Raw genomic sequence first — 23,088 nt, 5'->3', positions numbered from 1 at the left:
AATATATCTGAATTCAAGGAAGCTTGGGACAAGTACTAAGGAAGAAGGGATAGTAGATGGACATTACTCAACTTGCTTTGCCACATCAATACCTGCAAGTGCTCCTATATCTACTTTTGTTTAAGCATGCGGATATCATTATTATTGCATTGTTATACCTTTTTATAATACTAGCATCTGTTGTATTAATAAGACTTAATACATACATACATGCCTTGCTAGGTTGCATATTCCTTTTTGCATTGTGGGTAAACACATGAACCACTAATTTTTTTAAAGCTATTATTTTAAGTTACTGAGTGCTCTGAATTGCCAAGCCACCTTGAGTAGAGAGGTGTGGTAGCCATGTTAGTCCACTTTTAAAGGTAATCAATAGAAATAAACAAAATAAAAGATGGAAAAGAAAATAAGATGATACCTTTTTTTATTGGACATAATACATTTCTTGATTAGCTTTTGAAGGTTGCCCTTTGTCAGATCAGAAATAAGCAAATGTTGGTAGATGACAGTATATATAAGTGAAACATCAAAGCATTTCAGTGACAGTCTAACAGGATGGGGGTGGATAGGTGAGAGACAGGCAGAGTCGGGTGGATGAGGGACAGGTAGATATGCATGGAGATAGGAGGGTGACAAAGCAGTACAATTTTATGGTTTATAGTGGGCTAGAAAATCCAGATCTTTGTTAAGTCCTGTCTGGTGGGTGTCAAAATATTTAATCATTCTGACTTCAAAGGTCTTACATTCCTGTATTGTTTTAAAGTTCCCTTTCAGGATTCTTACCATGAAATCACTGGTGCAGTGTTCTGGTTTTGTAAAGTGCTGCCCCACAGAGGTGACATCCTTATTGGTACTAGCATTTTTCATGTGGTGTCTATGTAAATTAAATATCTTCTTTAGCATCTGACTTATTTCTCCAATGTAGCAGCCTTCGTTGCATTTTTTACACTGAATGATATATACCACATTGGAAGACGAGCACATGCTTTGTCACCCTCCTATCTCCATGCATATCTACCTGTCCCTCATCCACCCGACTCTTCCTGTCTCTCACCTATCCACCCCCATCCTGTTAGACTGTCACTGTGTCAGGTCTCAAAGCAGCAACTAGGTTTGTGAGCCCTTGGGCCGCTACTAAGGAGCGGCAGTGGCAGGCAAAACCACCCCAACCAGCACTGGGCTAACACACACACAAAGCAGGGACTGCAGACAGGGATAAGCAAAGCAGGAACACACTGGACAAGAACACTTGGACTGGACCACAGGACTGGAGCAAGGCTTCACCTGCACTTGATCACCCTTCCCCAGGAGTTGAGCCCCTGGGTGCAGGTGGCCGACAGGACTTACCGGACTGGGCAGGAACTGGATACCAGCAGGAAACACAACAGAGTCAAGACTACAAGCTGCTAGGAAGCCACTAAGATAGAAACACAGACAGGAGGGAGTCAGGACTAAAAGCTGGCAAGCAGCCACTAATAAAGAACACAGACACAAGACAAGGAAATGCAGACCAGAAACAAGACTAGAAACTAAACAATAAAACCAAAGCTAACTACACACAAACAAACAAGAACCAGGCAAGAACTCAGAATAAAACTGGACTAGGCAGAAGTGCACAGAGCACATCCATATATCAGGGACCTTAGACGATGCAAAGGCAAACACAGAAGTTTCTAGGTGATTAATAAAGCCCATCAGCTGCTAAAGCTCAGATGCAGGAATCACAAGGCAACTACGGGTGCTGTTCAGGTACAAACAAGGAAAGCAATTCTGGCAGCCCGGAAGATCTGGACTGAACTGGGCTGAAGTTTGGAACGGGTGACAGTAAACAGACAGTCCATTGCAGCCACCAGGTCTGGCCACCAGAGGGCGAGGTGAGCACAGACATGGAAACGCATTGAAATGCTTTGAAGTTTCTCTTATATATACTGTCATCTACTAACATTTGCTTATTTCCGATCTGCCGAAGGGCAACCTTCGAAAGCTAATCAAGAAATGTAGTAAGTTATGTCCAATAAAATAAGGTATCATCTTATTTTCTTTTCCATGTTTTATTTCTATTGATTACCGAGCTATCTTGAAATAGGGGAAGGCATGCAGATACTCCTCCCCGTCGATATAGCTATAATATAGAGCATGGCTTGACAATCTCCTGCAAGACAGAGCCCCAATGCAGGGTGAACTTTATTCTGAACTTCTTGTGCAAACAGGTGAACTCTGATTAGCTTGCCCCAGACACTGCGGTGCCAAAGTCTGAGGGCTTGCCTGAATTCTAGGAACTGCAACTTAACTGACCTAAGATGGACCTACTAGGGACTTTTACAAAAGAGAATGTTCAGAACAAAAGTAACAAGAAGAATTGTTTACCTTATCCCCCAGAACAGAGGCCATCAGAACCAGATATAAGTGGCATCTCCAAGGTGCAAAGGTTATTTGGTGATTGCATCAGCTGGTAACTGGTATCAGTCTCACCAGATCTGGACTAGACCTGCCTCAGCGCTCTCATCAGTTTGTGAACTCTACTGAACTTCGCTACTCTTCTCTGTACTGCTGGGACCCTTCAGAGATCTCCTGACAGCAAGACACAACTGGACCTGCTTCCTCTCTGAGCGGAAGAGACTTTGCCACTAGGTTGTTGTACACCAGCACTGTTATTATTAGCAGGCAATAGAAGGAAGCATAACTTAACACCTCTAGGGCTTGTGTGTGTCTGCTTTGAAAATAGGTATTCTCACAATAATGTAAGAATTGTTTAGCTGATTTACCTAGCTTGTGCATCAGTCTGACATTCTAATTACCTCATGTTTGTGCTGTTTTGCTTGCTGCTAATAAGCCGTTATTATTTTTAATAATAATTGGCCTGTCTCTCTACTTGTCCAGTATAGGTTAGGAGTTAAGGATTCATACCTGCATGACCCAGGTGGGGGCGGGGGCATAAGTCTACTAAGTGATTATTTCAGATTGCTAACCAAAAATATATACCATTACACATTATTGCGCCCAGGACTGCTCCTATTACAGAGGCTTGTTGCAGGGTAATGATTCCAGTGCTTTTCCAATACAGTAATGTTGTAATGTTTAAAAGTTTCCAGTGGATGAAACAAGGCTCCTTGTTGTGCCTTTCTGTGTACAAACTTTCTACCATCAAAACTGAAGATGAATAACTGTTACAGAACTTGTTGTGAATCATGTAGTCCATAATCCACTGTCCTGGTCTGCAACTATTAATCTCTCATCCTTAGGTTTCAGCTCTCATCTCCTTACCATTCATGTGCCCAGGTTTGATCTCTAAACAGTTCTTGGCGTAACACCTGTAAAAATGTAAGATCTCTCTTTCCTTCTTTGCATATTCTGTTGGTTCCATTTCTGTGCATACAGATGGATTCTAATTGATTCCTTTTGCTCGTTGGAATGTCTGTCCAAGTTTTAATGATTAGACCTGGTTTTTTTTTTTTTGGGGGGGGGGGGGGGGGGGGTCACATGATGCCTGCTACTTGAGAGGCAGCTGGAGAGTGGCTCCTCCAACACCCGCAGAAATCTGCTTTTAAAATCAAGATCGCTGGGCTTTAGGCATCAACTAATATAACATAAACTCTTACTTATCCTTCTGGACTATATTGTGAAGTCCAAAGGGGTCGGTGGATCGTGGTATGCCCACCAGGGCCCAAAGGAAATCGAAGACCCCGCGGCAGATCAGCCCTGGCAAGATGATGGAGCCTCAGCAAATGGAAAGTCAAACCCCGATTCTGTTGCAGACAGCTGAATGGGTGCAAGAGATTTCTAAATCGGTAGCGGCAGTGCTGGAAGATCGCCTGAATAAACTTCAGTCGGCTGTGGATGAGATTAATGAAAAGTTTGATACTCATTCGTGAAGGCTTACAGACGTGGAACAGCGGGTGTTGGCAGGAGAGGATGAGGCATGCGTCATGGAGTCTCAAATAGCTGAGTTGAAGAAGGCGGCAGATGAGCTGCAGGACCGTATTGAAGAGCAGGAGGAACAATCTAAGAGTGGTCAGCCTTCCAGAGTCAATATCGGATGCGAATTTGTACCAGTTCTTCGAATCATGGTTGCCGGATAATCTGGGTCTGGCAGAGGGTCGGAGCATTTTTTGCTGTGATCGTGCTCACCAAGTTGGAGCTAAAGGTGAACCAAATACCAAGCCCAGAAGAGCCATTGCCCACTTCATTAACTGGAGAGCGAAAGAAAGAGTGCTAAAGGCGTTCAGGGCCAAGGAGAGTTTGGAGTATGAGGGACAGCGTTTGCTTTTGTTTAATGACTACTCTGCGAAGGTAGCTGGGCAGTGCCGAGCTATGGCGTCCACGTGTACAGCGCTCCATAGAAGGGGGGTGCAATTTGCCTTACTTTATCCTGCGAAATTACGCATCTGGCAAGGGGGAAAATCGTTGATTATCCAAGATGCTGAGGAAACTAAAGCCTTTATGGGGCAGCTCAATAATATTGGCCAAGAGGATCGGATGAGGGAGGTACCCTAATCTGAAATTGGTACAGAGTGCGGCTAAGATTTGGATAGGGGCATCAGTCCCAATATCAAAGTGGACTTACTCCAAGTAATTACTACCCCGAATGCTGGTGTGGCGAGGGATTCACATTTGTGGACAGGGTTTTTTTTTTCAACTGAGTTGATTAAGTAGTAACGAGAGGAGGTTCTGGAGGGAAGCAAGGAGGGCTGCTTTTGGGAGTTTTTGTTCTGAAATGTCTTCCCTTCCCACAAGTTCTGTGAGTTAAAGGAAAATTTTGTAGTTTCTGTGAAACATTTATATTGTTTTTCTCTTCTCTCTGAAACTGGTTTTAGGGACCTTGATAGATAGGTTATGTAGGGAAGGCGGGGTTGGAGGGGGGGCTCTGTGACTGGGTTTTTCTAGTAGGAGAAGGATGTGGAAGGTTATGGGGGATGGGGTGGGGTTTGTGCAGAATGGTGGGGGAGTGGGTGCAGTGTGTGTGAATGTGGTGGGGGTGGGGTTTTGGAAGGGGAGGGGAGAGGAGGGTTCAGAGTGTTTGGGCAGCGGGCAGGGTTTCAGGATGGGCAGAATCTGGCGGACAGGGAGTATCCTTTCTTATTTGTCAGGTGGTCACTTCATTTAGAGCTGTGGGGAGGGGTCATAGAGGGTTATGCTGGGAGACCCCATTACTCATTAAACCTTTGGTCATCTCTGGTCATATGAGCAGGCATGGTTAATTTAAAAATACTGTCTCTTAATGTTGATGGAATACATTCACCCGTTAAGAGGACTAAGCTGCTGTCCTGGCTAAAAAAAGGAGGGGGCTGATATAGCGTTTTTACAGGAAACCCATCTGTCTCATATGGAACATCAGAAGTTGAAACAGGGCTGGGTGGGGGAAGTGGTATATTTTTCGTACAAAAGTAGACAGAGGGGAGTGGCTATACTGATTCATAAGCAATTGCCATTTCACATACACAAACTTATTCAAGATAGGGAAAGCTGGTTTGTCATTCTCCTGGGGGAAATCTGGGGCCGTCTCCTTCTTTTGTGTAATATTTACGGCCCGAATGTCTACTCGCACAAAATTTTTTCGGAACTTGTAGCAAAAGTGACACCCTACTCTATCAATTGGTGTTGGGGGGGGGGGAGATTGTACCATGATAGCTGATCCATCGGTAGATTGTAACCCCCCTAAACCACGTACGGGGTATGCAGAATCACGGGGACTCAATTTCCTGATTTCCAGGCTGGGAATGATTGATGCGTGGAGGATTTTTCACCCTCATGACAGGGAGTTCACATTCTTTTCGCACCCTCATAACACATACACAAGGTTAGATTATTTACTACTGGCTAAGACTATATTTTCACAAGCAGTGGAGGCTAACATTCTGGATGTTGCAGTGGCGTAGCCAGACTGCCAATTTTGGATGGGCCTGAACTTAAAGTGGGTGGGCACAAAATTTTTTCTCTTTACCCCCCTTCCCCAGCAAAATTTAGTCACACTAATCAGATGCATTTGTCACACAGGGGTAAAGAGCTGCTTTTCAGTGCATCAGGTTTCAGAAAATAATTTTTTAAATAGCCTAACACCCTTTTCAATGAGCTTTCAGAGGCCAAAACCTCCTGCCTCAGATCAGTATAATGCTGTTGTGGTATCTTCTCCTGACCTAAGGAAGGAAGTATTGGTCTCTGAAACTTTATTGACACAGGTACCATATTACTTTATCCTAAATTAAAAATAAAATTATTTTCTTTACCTTTGTTGTATGGCCATTTACTTTTTCTCATTGTGTTGCTCCCAGTCTCTAGATTCTGCTTTCCTTTGTCTTTCTATTGCCAGGGTTTCCTGTCCATTCATCACCTATGGCTTTTCATCTTTTCCTCACCCTTGTTCTCCACATGACCCTTCCTCTTATTCTCCAGTCTTTCCCTACTCTGTCCTCTCCCTCTTTCCATCCAGAAGCTCCCCTCTTTCTCTCCCCATCCTTCCAGTGTCTCCCCTCTATCTCCCTACCTTCCATCCATCCAGTGTCTTCCCTCTTTCTCTCCTCATCCTTCCACTCATCTACCCTGATCCTTCCATCTAGTGTCTCTATCTCCCCTCTCCTTCTATCCAGTGTCTCTCTATCTCTCAACCCTTTTCTATTCAGTCTCCCCTCTCTCTCTCCACATCCTTCCAGTCTCTCCCCTTTCTCTCTGCATCCTTTCATCATCTCCCCTCTCTCTCCCTATCCTCCAGTCCCTATCTCTCCCTAGTCCAGCAGCTCTCCAGCCCCTTCCTCCTCTCCCTCCCATGTCCAGTAGCTCTCTCCCTTCCCGCCAGTCCCTTCTTCCTCTCCCTCCCGTCCCAGCAGCTCTCTCCCTTCCCTCCAGTCCCTTCTTCCTCTTCCTCCCTTGTCCAGCAGCACTCCAGCCCCTTCCTCCTCTCCCTCCCATGTACCAGCAGCTCAGCCACTTTCCCTCCAGGCTCGCCCATCCACATCCTTCGCGCGCTGTCGAGTCCCAGGCTTTTGCGAGGGTGGAAGAGGACAACAGGGCCAAGGTAGTTGTGTATTCAGCCTCCCATCCCCACCCCAGAGGATTTCTTCATCCCATTAGGCTCTGCATAATTACTCCCTTTCTCCTATTATTTGCCTGTTAGTGAAATCAACATAAGCTGCCCTTCAAATTCAGAATTCTTTGTGGCTTAACTTCCTGTCTAAGTGGAGAAATGCACTGGAGGGAGAGATTAGGGAAGGGACAGTGTAAGATTTGAATGACATTTGTAAGAGAAGGAAGCAGGATTAGGATATACAGTCTCTCCTTCACGATGGACTGTCACACTTTAGAAACTGGACTCTTGTAAATCTTATCACACAGCTATCCCTCTATGGACATAAAGTGAAAGATTGCTGTACCATGTTACCATGGTGTCTTCACTCACCACTACATCTCCCCTGCCACCTTTCCCTTCCTTTCCATAGTATTGGGACTCAGGGAGGGGCCCAGCTTTCACTATTTGGAAACATTTTTGGACTCTCAGCAGATCTGACTCCTGAAAGCCTTCAGTTCTCTCTGCTGCAGAGAATGAAGGCCAGGATGGGACCAGACACTTTATTCTTTGTAATGAACAGCTGTGAGAGTTTGCTTTGCTTTGTTGGAAATCTGTTTCGCTTCTTGTTAGATTTGGGGATTCTGAACCTGCTATGCTAATATATATATATATATATATATTAGTTACATTTGTACCCTGCGCTTTCCCACACATGGCAGGCTCAATGCGGCTTACATATACATAAAAATATCTATATATTTAATATTTACAAATTACCACAAACAATACATCCGGCAGAAATTTACAGCATTAAATAAATGGCAATATGCCATTAAAATCAATTTCAACAAACTCTTTCATCCCCTTCAACCCACCTCTCTTTCACAGCGGGAATCCAATCCGAAAAATAACATTCATGTCCCGCCCCACGAGTACTAGATGCCATAGCCAAACTTTAATCAAAGTGCAAAAAGACAAATAGTTAATTAGTTCTCTTCTGGGCAAATCTCATCTGGTAACGTTTTCCACATACAAAAAAACTCTTCCTAACCCACTGAAACGACCTGCTTTCACGAAAACTCATTTCGTTAATCTCAGAAGACCCATTGTAAAATTAATCAGTCTCACCAGCAGAGGCACCACCCAGTGGCAGTGCCCTTTTGTCCCGCGGAGGCAGCGTTCAGCGTTTCTTTCCTGCCCTGTCTTCCCCAAGCTCCGCTGCAAGTGCATTCTCCTTTTCGCCTGTCGCGCTGCGCTGCCATACACACAGGCACATTCGCTCCCCCCTGCCGCGTTCATCCGGCCCTAAACAGGAAGTGCATCAGAGAGGGCCAGATGCACGCGGCAGGGGGGAGCAAAGCCATGCATGAACGCTGCCTCCGCGGGAAAAAAGGGCAGCGACAGCGCGCAAAAGATGTGGATGGGCGGGCCTGGAGGGAAAATGGGTGGGCCTGGGCCCAGCCAGGCCCGCCCGTGGCTACGCCCCTGGGATGTTGTCTTTTCTGATCACTCTGCAGTTAGTCACCATCTCCTTTACTGAAAATATAGGAGACAGGGTGTGGAAATTTTCCCCATCCCTATATAATGATAAGGCCTTTCATGTTTACTCGAGGGAGAAATGGATGGAATATCAGACTTTTAACTCTGGGTCAGATGTTAATCCAGTTACCTACTGGGAAGCGTCTAAGGTGGTGGTGAGGGGTCATATAATAGCATATACCTCATCTCAGAGAAAGAAGAAAGAGGCTGAGCTTCTCTTTCAAAGGAATACCAGCAGATTCGCAGGCAACATGTGTTGAAAATGAATGCTGAGGATAAGTCAGCTGGTGCAGATCAGGAGGAGAATTGACACACTTCTGGAACAGAGGGCAGAACGGGAAATTTACTTTCAGAGATTTAAATTGTTTAAGTGGGGGAGTAAAGCAGGGAAATTGTTGGCTAATTTAGTGAGACCGTCACGAAAGCGGCAGGTGATTAGCGCTATAAAGGATAATAGTGGGCGGGTATATACATCAGAGGCACAAATTTGGGATCACTTTGTAAAGTTCTATGGCTCTTTATACCAGGCGGACTTCAGCCAGGAGGATTGTGAGGCTTTTTTCCAGGACACGGCAGTATCGACCCTCACGGAGGATCAAAAGAACATCTTAAATGCCCCTATCAGTGGACAGGAAATTAGAATAGGTATTAAATCTTTGAAACTCACTAAGGCCCCAGGACCTGATGGGTTTGGATCAGAATATTATCATATACTGTCAGATTTAATTCTGGGAGGTATGTATAATGGGATGGGGCAGGAGGGAGTAGGACTATACCAGAATTTGGCTCACATTGTCTTAATACCGAAACTGGGGAAGGATGCCATGCAAGTGGGTTCGTATCGTCCTATATCACTTTTGAACCAAAATATCAAGCTGATGGCGGCTATTCTTGCTCGCCGTTTGAACAGAGAAATACCTACCTTGGTCCATGGAGATCAGGTGGGGTTTGTCTCCGGGCGATATGCCTCCATGAATCTTATTAGGGCTTTGTCGGCGATTCATGAACATGGGGGTGGGGGGAGGCTAATGTGGGGTTAAGACATGGAAAAAGCTTTTGATAGTATCTCTTGGCAATATTTGTTCTGGTGTTGCAATGGTTTGGCCTTAGGGGGAATTTCATTGAGTGGGCCTCAGCTCTGTATACCTCACCTAAAGCACAATTGCTGATCAACGGGAAACCTTACAGATGTTTTTCATTACAGAGGGGCACACGTCAGGGGTGCCCTCTATCCCCACTCATTTTCTTGTTAGCTATTGAACCCTTAGCTATTAAGATTCGGAGTAGCAATAGAATACAGGGTGTGGTTGTGGGGAACAGGGAGGCTCACATTAATCTCTTTGCAGATGATATACTGCTCTATCTATCCCAGGCTCCCAGAGACCTCCAAAGGGAGCTTGAAATAGTGGAATCCTTCGGAGCTTTATCGGGTTTAAAGGTCAACTGCACTAAGTCAGAGCTGTTGCCCCTGGCGGGGGATGCTGTGGTTTCTCAACTTTCAGGTTTGTCTATTCCTCCCTCTAGGGGTCCAATGCGTTATTTGGGGGGTTTTCTTAGCACGCACCCAACTGTTCTTTACAAACAAAATGTACTTGATCCACTGGCAAAGATAAAGCGCCTTTGCGAGACGTGGAAGGACCTGCCTCTGTCATTGATGGGAAGAGTAGCCCTGGTGATGATGGTTCTGCTCCCTAAGATTCTGCATCCCTTACAGGCAGCGCCTATATGGTTGCTGTGGAGGGATGAACGGTTTTTTCATTCCCTGATATGCTCTTTTATTTGGCGCCATAAGGGGGTGAGGATAGGGCACCGGATTAGTTCTTAGTAAGGAGTTAGGGGGTCTGAATCTGCCTGATCTCTGCTTGTATAATATAGCTGCGCTCATGAGGTTTATCTACGAGGGTGCACCGCTACTCTCCGCCGGGGTGGATGGAGGAGTGGGGACATCCATATTCAGTCATAAATCTGGTCCATATGGCCCCTGCTAGGCAATCTCATGTAGCATCTAAGTTGGGGTTTCTCAGACCTCTGAGAAGAGCTTGGGTTTGGTGGAGGGGGTCGACAAGGGAAATCACCAGATGCATCCCCTTTCTTGGGCCTAACAGGTAATACAGACTTTCCAGCAGGTCTTGGAGGTTCTGGGTTTAGGAGGTGGAAGGAGAGGTTGCATTAGGTTAGGTCAGTTAATTGATATGGAGGAGGGTTCATTTCTAAATCTTGAACAAGGCAAGGAAAAATGGAACTTAGCCAATTGTTACATGTTATCTTTTTTTTTTTTTTTGCAGGCAAGGCATTACTACTGCTGTGTCTTGAAGACTCATTTTTGGGGGACGGGGGAATATGGCGAGTTGGAGTTACTGCTTCTCCGTGTGCCTATGACATTGAATAGATTGGCCACGTGGTACAGGATCCTGAAAAGGTCACTGCCCAGGGAGGGGTTGATGCATCAATGGAATAGAGACCTGGGTCTGGAATGCACACACTCACAGTTCTGTACACTTTTTACCACATTATACAAGATGGTTAAATCAGCAGACTTGCAGGAAACACAATATAAAATACTACATAGAGCATATATTTAATGGGGAGACAGGGGTTGTGATGGGGCTCTGGGAGTCTGACAGATGCAGTAGGTGTCGAAGTGAGGGGCACACTTATACATGCGTTCTTGGAATGCTGTGGCCTTTTGGAATGAGGTGTTTGGAGTTGTTACCTCAGTGATCAATAAGGAGTTGGAGTGGGATTATGCAACCTTACTTTGGGGGTCCAGACTTTTACCTTGACCAGGGACTCACTCAGGCACAGCAACGCTTTGTGTATGTGTCCTTCTTGCTTGCACGGAAGACCATCTTACAGTTCTGGATGAATATATATATATATATAAGATCTCGTGTGATTGCTGGAAGGCAAACATGAGCGGGCTATATATTTTAAATCCCCTAGATTGGAGAATAGACAGTATGCCCTGCTTTGGATACGCTGCCTGGAAATCTTAGATCCGTGTCTGTGTTTCTTTTATTTTCTCTTGCTTTCTTTGGTAGGGTTGGGGTGTGTGTGTACAGGGGAGTGATGTGGAGGAATGGTTGGTGTGAATTTGGAATGGGTGTAATTGGGTTTGGCAGGTGTGTTTGGAGGGGGGGTTCTATAAAAAAAAAAAAAAATTTAATAAAGGTCACTACTGAGCTGTTATAATCCAACATTGGGAAACGGGCAAGTTACTGTTAGTGTTCCTATAACACCCTATATTGTATTAAACTTGTTGATATGCCGTGATGTGTTGTTTTTCTCTTTTTTTTTCTTGCTTCTGCTCTATGTGATGTTTGATTATAAAAAAAAACAAAACTGGATTTTGGATGCATACTTTCGTAATTCAACAAATTCTGTGTGTTTAGGTGCACTGATGCTGTTAAATAGGTCGGGAGGCCTATAATGGTAGCTCTAGAACAGTTGTTCTCAACTTTTTTTCAGTTGTGACACATTTGACAAAAGGTGCATGCCTATGTGACACATACATGATCCTCATGGACCTTTGGTCTGACACAGTATGGCAGTTCTTATGAATTAAAAGTAACCATGCTCTGCATCCACAAAACCCTATCTCCCCCCAACAGGTACTGATCAGAACTAGCACATTTCTCCATGGAAATTACCATACAAAACTATAAATACTCTGATTCTCTTGTCATCCAATTAATAAAAATGTCTGTTCACTACCAGGCAACATTGTGAAATACAAAAAACTGAAAAAAAATCCTAACACAAACATATATTTTGCGAACCTATGACGTATCAGTATCACTAATTCCTATGATACAAACATGAACCCTACCTATAAATAGGCAGCACTACAAATATTACACATAGGACATCTAGAACACTAATATACCTACTACTGGGTAAAACAAAAGAAGCAGGACTGCTACAGAGTTCTACACAGAGGCTATATGCAAACAGAACACCACAACTTGCACACATGCAAAATACAAAGTGACCATCACCAAATACAGAATGGATCAAAATTAGAAACAGGAATATGAAGAAAAAAAACTGAACTGAGAACCCCATGAAGTCAAACTAGGCTTGTGTTACAATATGGGAGACATAAAACCAAACACTTTCTTCTTGAATCAAATAAAATACAAAGACATCCATGATACACATTTTCCAAAGCTAACATACTCTACTTAGATTCAAAATAAAACACTTTTTTCTACCTTTGGTGTCTGGTTATTTTATTTTTTCCAAACATGTTGGTCCCAGTTTCTCTTTTCTGCTTTCCTGACTTCTGCATTTTTATTCCAGTAGGTACTGTCCATTTGTCCTTGCTCCACTGCCCTTGTTACATCTCTCTGACATATTTCACTTTCCTTTTGTCTGCCCAATTTTCACCCTCACTGTTCACTCCTACTTTTACCTATCAACTTTCCACCTCCTCCTCCTCTCATGCCCTAGCTTTCCGATTTCTATCTTACCCCTTCTCTGGTCTCCTATTTCCTTCTATCTTTCACCCAATTCCCACTATTACACGTCTACCCTCTGTACTCAGCATCCTCTTCTCTCTCATCTCATTACCAAACTCCATGACCTCTTCCACCATGCCTTCCATCTCCTCCCTCCTTCTTTTCCTCTTATAGCCCAGCATCTCCTCTCAGTTCAGTTCTTTTACAAATTTTTGTACGTGATATTGCTGAAGGGCTGTCTGGCAAGGATCACTTCTTTGTAGATGATAACAAAATCTGCAATAGGGTAAACATGCCTGATGATGTGAACAACATGAGGAGGGACTCAGCAAAGCTTGAATTTGGCAGCTTAGATTTAATGTTAAAAAAAGGCAGGGTTATGCATTTGGGCTGCAAAACAGGTTCAGTTTATGGGGTTTATGATGACCATATGTGATGACCTAAGGAGATCAAACAGGCAGAAAAAGTAGCAGCCAAAGCTAGAAGGATACTTGGATGCATAGTGAGAGAAATGGTCAGTACAAAGAGGAGGAAATGATGCCTCTGCCTCTGTATAGAACTCTGGTGAGATCTCATTTTAGAATACTGTGTACAAAATACAAATTGAAAAATTACAAATTAAAGAATCTAAAATGTCAATATGTATACTCTGGAAGCAAGGAGATATTTATTTGGCTTTTGTTCACACCTTTTCCAGTAGTAGCTCAAGGTGAGTTACATTCAGGTACACTGGGTATTTCTCTGTCCCTGGAGGGCTCACAATCTAAGTTTGTGCCTGAAGAAAATGGAGGGTTAAGTGACTTGCCCAAGGTCACAAGGAGCAGCAGTAGGATTTGAACCAGACACCTATGGATGTCAAGTCAAGTGCTCTAACCACTAGGCCACTCCTCCACTATGATAGAGATGTTTAAATACATCTGTGGCTAAAATGCATATGAGGCAAGTCTCTTCAAACGAAAGGAAGCTCTGGAATGAGGAGGCATACGATGAGGGTAAAAGGTGACAGACTTAGAAGTAACCTAAGAAAATACTCCATGGCTGGTGGGGCTAACCCATAGCTATCAAGATGGTCAGAAATGGAAGTCATGTGATCTTCCAAAGCATCTGGCCAATCAGAAGCCATGGAAGGAAATACAGGGGCTCCTTCCACAGCCAGGTGTGTAAGAGTATGTCAATCCCAGCCACTCCTGTCTTTGGCTAAAGAACCATGGAGACTTTGTGTTCTGATCAGATGCCATTAAACTGAGGACTATAGTACCCCAAGTGCTCCACAACCAACCTGAAGGCTATGGGACCCAGCCCACACTCTCCCAGGTCCAGAACTCGTGGCTTGTTCACATATGCCACCACCATGGACTACCAGAAAAGACTTGAATCACTTTCCCTCCTAGCAAAGGAAAGAAATGAACCACAGTAAAACAAATGGTCCTTGCTTCCAAGTGGATGATCATCCTTGAATATTCCAGAGCTGACCAGTGCCCCTGTATAATCCAGACTAGACAAAGAGCACCACATCCTATCAGGCTAGCAATGATCATCTGCACCATCTAGTCTGATGAGTCCAAGGGAACTCCTTTTAGGAGGGGATACAACAAGCTCCACCATGCCAAATGACTACCTGAGAGCTTCTGGAAGCAGTCAATGAACCACTGGGACACCAGTGAGACAGAAGAACCTCATGATGCAGTTTTACAAATATGTTCGCTGATTTCCCCTCTGTGACAGCACAGGTTAGCTAATCGTTCAGGTAAGAATAAACCCGAATCACATCTCTGTGAAGGAATGCTGCCACTATCACCATGATCCTGGAGAAGGTCCTGGATGCTGTCGTAAATAAAAGAGAAGGGCCCTGACTGAAAGTGCCTGCCTAACACACAGAACCACAGGAAACGTTTGTACCAGTTTCAGACAGCAATGTGGAAGTAAAGAGGACAAAACCTAATTCACCATGAAGATACCCTCTTCTTGGGAACCACAAAAAAAAGGTGGCATATCTCCAACCCTTCTACACTGGCACCAGCTCAATGGATTGTAATTGGATCCAATGCTGCAATATCTCAACTGCCCTCCTTTTGTGAAACTAACGCATAAGGCAATACAATAAAAGCCTTTCAAATGGGCACTGTGAACTCTAGGGTACAGTTGCGCTGAATAAGCTTGAGGAGCCAGTAGTAAGAGGTAATATAGGCTCACTCCTGGGAGACCAGGCAGAACTTCTCCTACTCCAACTGCACCTCACTGGGGACCTTTATAAGTAGATGAGGAGGAGGGTTCACCCCTATCATTGGACCTTTATGCTCCATGAAAGGTCTGACTCTTTTGAGACTTTCCCACACAGGAAATGGAAGTTCACTGCTTGTCACGACAGTGGCCCCAGTTCCTCAGCTGGGATCTGCCCCTGATCCTTGAGCTATGAACTGCACTCTATCTTCAGGCAGATGCTAAGGTTTGGCTTCTCTAAGATGCTTGACCAGTTTCTCCAAACAGTCCCCATATGGTAAGTTTGTTCAGTTGAGTCTTGTAAAGCAAATCCACTCATTGTGCAGCTAAAGCCATCTGTGGGTCACCACCACCAAGAACACAGACCAAGTTATAAAGGACAAAAAGGGTGCATTACTTCTAAGGTGCAATGTGGCAAAAACCATGCTTAGTTGGGAACACCCAAAGATCTGAACAACTGCTTGAGAAGAAGCTCTATTTTCCAGTCATAAGAATCCTTCAAGGTCAAACCACCATCTACAGAGATGGTAGTCTTCTTAGTTACTACTATTCCCCTAGGAAAATGGAGGAACCTATTCACATTTCCCACAAGAGGATACAGTTTACACTTCACCTTTGTTCCCAAAAGGGCCAAATTCCAGGAGACCTCCCATCATCTGAGACAGTGACTTGTGAGGGGGAAAGGTCTTTGATAGCTTATGCAGCCCTTCCAAAATTCGATTCTCTTCTGCTACCTCCTCCTGCACAGCATAAAAGTCCCTGACACCACCTGCATTAATGAGAGGATATTTCCTCTCAATGGAACAAGTGAATTATCCCCTTTGGGAAAAGTTTTTCTGGCTCTGGAGAGAGTTCACATAGGGAAAGAACCTGTGGTCCTCTCCTCCATAGCAACACATCTGCTCTGCAGAAGAGGCCAAGATTGGGCCACTTCCCCTGTCCCAAGCTCCACTACAGATCTTGGGCTGCATGACAGGCTGGCAAGCTGCCCCTCCTCCCCGTCGATACAGGCTTGCTGACCTGGCCCATGCCCACAGCTTGTGGAACTGACTTCTGGAAAATGGTCCAGAGAAAGTTAATGACTATGTGAAAAAACTGCAGCCCAATCCCAACCTGTAGGCCAAGGAGGGAGGGGAAATCTCCATTTCTTTCTATTTGCTGGACCTGCTCCTGCTCCAAAAGTGTGAGAACCATGTGGTCTGAGGACAAAATGGTTGCCATTTCTGACTAAAAAGCATGGGTTATATTAAAAGCACTCAAATTCAAATCCCCCGATTCCTGACATGGTGTGGCAGGTGGCACCAATAACTGTTCCTGACCAAAAGCCACTGCAAGGAACAGTTACCTATTGCATCTGGGGAAGTGGCAGCTGGCTACATAGCTGATGCGCTGGCTACCAAAAGCCCCATAGCAGCAGCTGCCTGGCATGCTGCTCTTATCTATAATGCCCAGAAACCTCTGACTGCAACCCGAAGCATGGGGAAATCTCCCCCCACGCCGATGCCCTCTTTTACTCTCTTTTATTCCCTCTTCCTGTTGTATTCCTTTTTTCTTTGTTGAAACTTTATTGTGTAGAACAATTAAAAAGTCAATATATCCTCTTTCTATTTCAGTAATTTTTTTCTAGGGTAAGGGGGTAGGGGACAAAAACTTACTCCTGGTGGCAGGAACCCCCACAGGAACACTACCACCCTAACTATACTGAATCAAGGCACATGAGTGAAGGCTCAGGGCACTGGAGGGAAAAGACTTAAGTTGAATCAGGGCAAATGTATGTAAGACAAACCCATTAAAGCAGACTCACTCCATGGATGTAGACAACAGGCTATATACCAAGAGGCCTCCTGAAGAATCCTGCTATATCAGTCCTGAATCAGTCCAACCTGCATCACTTTCCAGATGCAGAGAAATACTGACAAGTTCCAGGTTGCACTATCCCTTATACTGGTGATGCTGCTAGAAAGTTCAATTTCTTTGCCTCAATCTTCTGGTAAGCTGGTACCCACCCAGTCTGGACTAGTTTTGCAGGATGAAAAAGAAAAAGCATCAACAAGGTGAAACATCTGATTTGCTGTTTCAATCAACTCCAGACGTAAGCCTTTGGACTTGTGATATAAACTCAGACAGGAAAAAGTTTGACCACTTATATACATAAGTAATATCCAAATATAATCAATTTATTTAAACAAAATTTGGCCACTTTTAACTGATCTCCTAATATCCAAGCACAATTAGAAACAAGGATGCCTTTTTTTGTTCCTTACCCAGTTCAGAGACGTCATACTTTCCCACCAACTCCATGCTCAACTACAAGCTTCTCGAATAATCAGCACGTGTATATCATATCTTATTAGGAAATACATTTGTCAGAACAAAATTTTATGCATGTAGATTACAAATAAAATTTCAGCTATATAAGATAAAGTTTATGTGACGGCATCCAGTTCTCTGTATTTTAAAGTGCTTAAATATCAGTTTTCAAAAAGGTCTGTTTCAGTTGTCCTTACCAGTGAAAATACTGATATATTCCAATTACCTATTTCTGACAATTTAAGTCTAGTTAAGGAAGAAATTAGGGTTATTTCCATCTTTCTAATTTGTACTCTAAAATTTAGGCAAAAAAGACATTTTAAAATGCTAACAACTAAGAAAGATTGGGGCCCTCAATTCTTGGTGCAGAACATCCACATTCCAGTCTCATATAGGCAGGCCTTGAAAATGGTAACTAAGTCCTCAAGGCAGACTGGAAAAACACTTGGTAAGTATACAGCAGCACTAAAAGGTCCAACTTTTGAAGATCTTTCTTCACTAGTCCTCGGTTAGCAAAAGAACATCTTTACTCTTTAATGATAGGAAACCTTGGTATAAAAAATGGGACTCCAAAAGGGTTCAACTCTATCAACAAGTTATCTCATACAGGGGTCCTTTTACAAAGGAACGCTCATTTATTTGTTGCATTTGTATCCCACATTTTCCCACCTCTTTGCAGGCTCAATGTGGCTTACAATACATCATGAGTATTGGATACGAGAATAGATATTTGGTATTACAAAGGATTTGGGGTTACATGTTAATGATAAAGCGTAATAATGATATAACAAAAATATTTTAAGGCAGTTTTGGATACATGTGTGGAATTTCACGTGTTGTTGATCTTTGTGATATATCTTGTTGAAGAGATGGGTCTTCAGTAGTTTGCAGAAGCTGGTTAGTTCGTAGATCGTTTTTAGGTTGCGCGGCAACGCATTTCAGAACTGTGTGCTTGTATAGGAAAAGGTTGATGCGTGCATAAGTTTGTATTTTAGACTTTACAGTTGGGGAAATGAAGATTGAGGAATGTGCGAGATGAATTTTTAGCGTTCCTGGGTGGTAAGTCTATCAGGTCTGACATGTAGGCTGGGGCATCACCCTGGATGATTTTATGAACTAGGGTACACACCTTGAACGCGATGCGTTGAGTGGGAGCCAGTGTAGCTTCTCTCTTAGGGGTTTGGCACTTTCATATTTTGATTTTCCGAATATGAGTCTAGCTGCAGTGTTCTGGGCTGTCTGGAGTTTTTTTTGAGTATTTGCTCTTCGCAGCCAGCGTAAAGTGCATTAAAATGGTCTAGATGACTGAAAACCAATGATTGTACCAGATTACGGAAGACGGTCATTGGGAAGAATGGTCTTACTCTTTTTAGTTTCCACATTGAGTGGAACATCTTTTTGGTTGTGTTATTCGTGTGATTTTCAAGTGTTAGGTGCCAATCTAACTCCAAGAATTTTTAGGGTGTCCGAGATTGGCAGGTTCAGTTTTGGTGTGTTAATGGTGGTAAATTTGTTCGTATTATGTTGGGAGGTGAGTATTAGACATTGGGTTTTTTCTGCATTAAGTTTTAGCTGGAATGCATGTGCCCATGAATGCATGATATGTAGACTTTGGTTGATGTCGTTGGAAATTTCCTTTAAGTCTTGTTTAAATGGGATGTAGATCGTTACGTCGTCAGCGTATATGGATGGGTTAAGGTTTTGGATTGATAGTAGTTTGGCCAAAAGTATCATCATTAGGTTGAATAAGGTCGGTGAGAGGGGGGATCCCTGTGGAACTCCACATTCTGGTATCCATGTGGCTGATGTAGTCGAATTTGATGTCACTTGATATGAGCGTGTGGTTAGGAATCCCTTGAACCAATTGAGAACGTTGCCTCCAATACCGAAGTAATCGAGGATGTGTAGTAGAATTCCATGATCAACCATGTCAAAGGCGCTCTACATGTCGAATCATTAGCGCACACTAAATGCTAGCGACACCCACAAAAACATTTGGGTGGCTCTAATGCTTAGCGCATGCTTATTTTTTGTGCGCACTAAAAACACTAGTGCGCCTTTGTAAAAGTACCCCATAATTAAGTGATGCTGAGTTATAGATCTGTCATTAGATTTGTAACTATTAGACTGCTGACTGAAAACATAGTTAGCAGGTGGTTATATTTTAAATCTAATACTTTCCAAAAAGCATTATGTAAAAAGGGGAAATACTACAGTAAACAAAAATTTAAAAAGGGCCCCCCCCCTCCAAAAGAAAATCTTTATAAATGTAGTTTTAAATAATTTTTAAGAATTTTCATAGGTTATCATAACAAATTGAATTTATCAAGATCAAAATATCCACTATATTAAGAACAAAGAAGAAAATTCTTAACAGTGAACACCTGACAAAATACTGAAGCAAGGTATTACAAAAATTTGTAATCTGCCAACGTTGTTGTGTAAACAGTTTTAGCACAAAGTATTTTCAGGAGAGAAAAGGGCATGTGTGTTCATGCAGATATCATAGGTATGTAAAGGCTGAAAAGAAAAAGCTAATGGCTTTAACAATTGTTGTGAACAGATTCTTTTATCAGAGGCCTAATTCCTCTACTTGAGGATAAATGCATAGAATTCCTGACAGCAGCTAAATTCTCTAGTCTCCTTCATAACAACCAAGCAACAGCGATTGACCCTCCCAATAAAATGTTAGGATTCCTTTCCAATGAAATGATAGAAATCCAAATGAGAACTAGGAGTTTTTATATTTGCTTTGATGCCCGGTTATGCTTAAGCCAAATTTAAGGAAAAAAATATGAAAATATAAATAACTTTTACAGAGAAAATATTTCAAAATATAATGTGTAGGCTTTTTTTCTTTAATTCTTTACCACTTCTCAAATTGAGAACTAATGGGACCCTTTTACTAAAGCTTAGTGCGCACTAACAGACAGCGTGCGCCAAATGCCACATGGCCCATAGGTATAAAATGGGACATGTATCATTTAGTGCATGCTAAGCTTTAGTATAAGGGTCCCTCAATGAGGTAGGAATAGAACTCTGGTATCAAATGTAACTGTGCTATTTTAAATTTGCTATTTACTACATTAAGGCAGCAGAGTCAACCTTCCTACATTTTATATAAATTATGATTCACAATCAAAAGCAAAACAGTCTAGTAAACTGGAAAAAATTAAAATCTCAGATTATGGTACAGGATAAAGAATGTTGTAAAATGTTTCTTTTACAAGCATTATTTAACAAATGGTCTCAAAGACTGCATGTACGTGCAACAGCTGTACAGTTTCAATAATCCTAAGATCCAAGCTTCTAATAAAATTGTGAAAAAATATTTTGAAAAATATATCTATGCTTCATTATAAAATAAAGATTACAAAACGGTTCTTCTCCATTCTAAAAAGCAAACTAAACTAAAACATATAAAATGCATTAAACAACTTGAAAGCGAATAGTGTCTTTGTTTAGATGCTATTTAACAGATTTGCAACAAAATATAAAACATTATACAACCATGCCATTATTTAGATTTTTTTTATACCCTTCCAATCTGGAAAATTAGGAATGGGCACTTACATTCTATAATAATTCAAGTGTAACTGTAATGCTGTGTAATAATTTTTTTTTTGTCCTGAATAAATGAACTATGTTTGCCACAGTTCCTAGATATCAGTGCAGATACAGCAAAGCTGCAGAAGATGGCTCAGTGGATAAACATATCTCCATCAAATATTAACCTGTACAGCATAAGAATAAGAAGCTAACTTGTTCTATTCACAACCTTTATCTACAATCTACAATGGTGATGGCAACAATAACTTTAGTCCATTTACTTTATTGTGCATCTTGTATACAGTGCTGCTTCTGTTTTTTATGGAGCTTCAAGTTAGTATGTTCAGCTGATGTATTCTCAGTCTTCTGAAGATTGTGCTCCTCAAGATCATGCTCAGAACAACATAATTGACCATTGACTGTAGAACTCAAAAGTGTTGCATCATCATGTTTCTTGCAGAAAGAATTTGGACAGAACTGGCAAAATGTAACAGAAGGCTTGCCACAAACATCACAGTGATGCCAAGGACACTCCCACTTTCCTGTATACATAAACAAAACATTTTTTTTATTAAGAAAACATTCAGATTCTGCAATTTAAAAAAGAAAATTTTCCATTTTCAATTACAAACAGCTTAAAAGAGGTTTTATTTATTTATGTGAATTGTCTTTTGATGGAGTTCAAGGTGAGGTATGGGCGAGTGGGAAAACGTGGGGTACAAATGTAACAAAAAAAAAAAAAAAACAACAACAAAAAAATTAGGGCCCTGTTTACTAAGCAGCGCTAAGGGTGCGTCTGATTTTTAGCGCACTGATTAGCATGCACTAAACGCTAAGCCGCCTATGGGCGACTCTAGCGTTTAGTGCATGCTAAAAATGCTAGTGCGACTTAGTAAACAGGGCCCTAAATCTAAAAAGCGAATGATACATACCTGTAGCAGGTGTTCTCTAAGGACAGCAGGCTGATTGTTCTCACGACTGGGTTAACGTCCACAGCAGCCCCCACCAACCGGAACAAAACTTTGCGGGCGGTCCCGCATGCAGGGCACGCCCACCGCGCATGCGCGGCCGTCTTCCCACCCGTGTGCGACCGTTCCCGCTCAGTTGAATGACAAGCAAAGGAATGAGTAAAACGCAACTCCAAAGGTGAGGAGGGAGGGTAGGTGAGAACAATCAGCCTGCTGTCCTCAAAGAACACCTGCTACAGGTATGTATCATTCACTTTCTCCGAGGACAAGCAGGCTGCTTGTTCTCACGACTGGGGTATCCCTAGCTCTCAGGCTCACTCAAAACAAGAACCCAGGTCAATTGAACCTCGCAACGGCGAAGGCATAACAGAAATTGACCTACGAAGAACAACTAACAGAGTGCAGCCGGAACAGAATAAAATCGGGTCCTGGAGGGTGGAGTTGGATTCAAACCCCAAACAGATTCTGCAGCACCGACTGCCCGAACCGACTGTCGCGTCGGGTATCCTGCTGAAGGCAGTAATGTGATGTGAATGTGTGGACAGATGACCACGTCACAGCCTTGCAAATCTCTTCAATAGTGGCTGACTTCAAGTGGGCCACTGACGCTGCCATGGCTCTAACACTATGAGCCGTGACATGACCCTCAAGAGTCAGCCCAGCCTGGGCGTAAGTGAAGGAAATGCAATCTGCTAGCCAATTGGGGATGGTGAGTTTCCAGACAGCGACCCCTTTCCTATTGGGGTCGAAAGAAATAAACAATTGGGCGGACTGTCTGTGGGACTGTGTCCGCTCCAGATAGAAGGCCAACGCTCGCTTGCAGTCCAATGTGTGCAACTGACGTTCAGCAGGGCGGGTATGTGGTCTGGGAAAGAATGTTGGCAAGACAATTGACTGGTTAAGATAGAACTCTGACATCACCTTTGGCAGGAACTTAGGGTGAGTGCGGAGTACTACTCTGTTATGATGAAATTTGGTATAAGGAGCATGAGCTACCAGGGCTTGAAGCTCACTGACTGTACGAGCTGAAGTAACTGCCACC

The 23,088-nt window shown here is 43.0% G+C and overlaps 1 protein-coding gene across 1 annotated transcript in view; it reads right to left on the bottom strand.

The window, feature by feature from the left end:
- Positions 1-21,537: 21,537 nt before the first annotated feature.
- The window catches only part of NSD2 (nuclear receptor binding SET domain protein 2), a 505,993-nt gene continuing 504,442 nt past the window's right edge, over positions 21,538-23,088 (bottom strand). Inside the window, exon 23 of the mRNA XM_030191106.1 lies at positions 21,538-21,620. The gene's annotated coding sequence lies outside the window, so the exon portion shown is untranslated. The remainder of the gene's footprint in view (positions 21,621-23,088) is intronic.

Source organism: Microcaecilia unicolor, chromosome 2 (assembly GCF_901765095.1).
Source record: "Microcaecilia unicolor chromosome 2, aMicUni1.1, whole genome shotgun sequence".
Lineage (NCBI taxonomy): Eukaryota > Metazoa > Chordata > Amphibia > Gymnophiona > Siphonopidae > Microcaecilia > Microcaecilia unicolor.
The sequence above is the reverse complement of the archived record's forward strand: the minus strand, read 5'-3'. Positions and strand labels throughout refer to the sequence as shown.